This window comes from Prenolepis imparis, unplaced genomic scaffold (genome assembly GCF_030444845.1).
Source record: "Prenolepis imparis isolate NDT839.2.m4 unplaced genomic scaffold, iyPreImpa1.0 SCAF_491, whole genome shotgun sequence".
NCBI lineage: Eukaryota > Metazoa > Arthropoda > Insecta > Hymenoptera > Formicidae > Prenolepis > Prenolepis imparis.
The window spans coordinates 5,001-7,500 of NW_028141649.1; the positions used below are offsets into that span (position 1 = coordinate 5,001).

The 2,500-nt window shown below is 58.0% G+C and overlaps 1 non-coding gene across 1 annotated transcript in view; it reads right to left on the reverse strand.

Annotated features, from left to right (window-relative positions):
• The window catches only part of LOC145948607 (small subunit ribosomal RNA), a 1,921-nt gene extending 1,860 nt beyond the window's left edge, over window positions 1-61 (reverse strand). The window contains exon 1 of the ribosomal RNA XR_014427408.1: window positions 1-61. This exon is cut by the window's left edge and continues 1,860 nt beyond it. This is a non-coding gene — a ribosomal RNA (small subunit ribosomal RNA).
• Between the last annotated feature and the right edge of the window lie 2,439 nt (window positions 62-2,500).

The following is a 2,500-nucleotide window of genomic DNA, read 5'->3' on the forward strand; positions in this document are numbered from 1 at the left end:
GAGACATGCATGGCTTAATCTTTGAGACAAGCATATGACTACTGGCAGGATCAACCAGGGAGCTTCGTGTTCGGTTACTCGCAAGGAGTAACTCGCGAGCGAGCCCGAGAGACTCGTCGCTAGCTCTCTTGAGCGCGCGTCCGGTGGCCCGGTGTTAATCGGGCACCGACGCGACACGCTCGTGTGCCGTTTCATTGCCGCCGGTCTTGCTTAGCCGGTCGGCGACACTGTGTGTGCGTTGCGTAAAGTATACGCGAGAGAACGACAAGGTTCGCTAAGAACTGCCTGCCTTCTCTCTCCTCTTAATTATCCTTGTTATATCTCTGTTGATATATTATTATCATCGACTTTTCTTTTCTTATACAAAAGATCATATACTCATTCTCATTCTCCCAAAATGTTAAAATGCTCGGGTCTCGAAAGACCCGCGCGATTTACCCTGACGCTAGATCGACGGTGCCGATGCTTAGACGTCGAGGACAAATTCTGTCTGGTTCGTACGTTCAAGAACGACCAGTAAAAATCTTTCGCTACGGCGTACAAAGCGAGCGGGAAGAGCGTTTCTTGCCCTTCCGCCAACTCGTATCCGTGGAGTAAACGTTCGGTAAGCGCGACGATTCCACTGCTGCGTTCAAAACGAGAGGGAATCGCGCGGCCAACACACTAGATGCGTGCGCGCCACATAAGAGCCATTCGGTCTTGCGACACCGACTCGTGGCAATGCTGTGATCGTATAAACAAGTGTGTATATTTTACCCGCGTTCAGCGGCGAACGAGTGGAGCGCGTATCGCAATCTCCGCCGCCAAGGAGAATTACGACACGACGACGACAACGAGTCGTAACGTCTTTGCGAGACAACAAGTCTCTTCCAAGAAGACTTGCCCCGTGTACTGCTCGATTATTATTCGTGGTTTCCTTCTTTCCCTTTTAATATAAAGTTAGAGTACGCACGAAACGTTCGAGACGCGCCGAACGCGACGTACTTCTGCCACTAGTCGTGACTGAAAAGTACGTATCTCGACTCGTCCGACTCGCCCGACTCGCTCGACTCGTTCGTAACGCCGAGCGCGACGTATCTCTTATAGTACCCAACCGGCCGGCCGGGCGGTCGGCGACGCACGGTCCTACGCACGGACGTATACGAGCGCGAGCGTCAAATGGACGGCGCAATCGAGACATTACGTCGCGGCAGTCTCGGTCGCCGGCGGTACCTCCGGCCGCGGGCGGCACCTCCGATCGCCGGCGGTACCTCCGGTCACCGGCGGTACCTCCGGTCACCGGCGGCACCTCCGACGCCGGCGGTACCTCCGGTCGCCGGCGGCACCTCCGGTCGTCGGCGGTACCTCCGATCACCGTCGGCGGCACCTCCGGACCGTCGAGAATTTATTCAGAGTCCTACGGCCGTAGGTCGTCAACTCCGAAACATTTACGGGCGAACAGCGCCGAAACGGCAAGAGATACGGGAAAAAACGTTTCGGACGAACGTGTCATCGCTCTCGGAGTATCGTCAGACCGCGTAGACATATTTTCTAGAAATGTCGAATTTCTCGAAATACCGGCTTCGAAACGCGGTCCTCGGGCCGTGTCGAAAGATTCGACGGCGCGGGTACGAGGCTCGCACAAAATTGTGAAACTCTCGCGTGAAGCGATCTCTCGCATCACTCGCCGTTAGTGGCGTGAATGCGCGTTGCGTTACACGGGCGGCACCTCCGACCGCCAGAGGTAATTTCGAACGCCGGCGGTACCTCCGGACGCCGGCGGTAATTTCGAACGCCGGCGGTACCTCCGGACGCCGGCGGTACCTCCGGTCACCGGCGGCACCTCCGACGCCGGCGGCACCTCCGGTCACCGGCGGTACCTCCGGACGCCGGCGGTACCTCCAATCGCCGGCGGCACCTCCGGACGCCGGCGGTACCTCCGGACGTCGGCGGCACCTCCGGACGGTCGAGAATTTATTCAGAGTCCTACGGCCGTAGGTCGTCAACTCCGAAACATTTACGGGCGAACAGCGCCGAAACGGCAAGAGATACGGGAAAAAACGTTTCGGACGAACGTGTCATCGCTCTCGGAGTATCGTCAGACCGCGTAGACATATTTTCTAGAAATGTCGAATTTCTCGAACTACCGGCTTCGAAACGCGGTCCTCGGGCCGTGTCGAAAGATTCGACGGCGCGGGTACGAGGCTCGCATAAAATTGTGAAACTCTCGCGTGAAGCGATCTCTCGCATCACTCGCCGTTAGAGGCGTGAATGCGCGTTGCGTTACACGGGCGGCACTTCCGACCGCCAGCGGTAATTTCGATCGCCGGCGGTATCTCCGAACGCCGGCGGTACCTCCGGACGCCGGCGGTACCTCCAATCGCCGGCGGCACCTCCGGACGCCGGCGGTACCTCCGGACGTCGGCGGCACCTCCGGACGGTCGAGAATTTATCCAGAGTCCTACGGCCGCCGGCGTCACCTCCGAAACATTTACCGTCTAACAGCGTCGACACGGCTAGA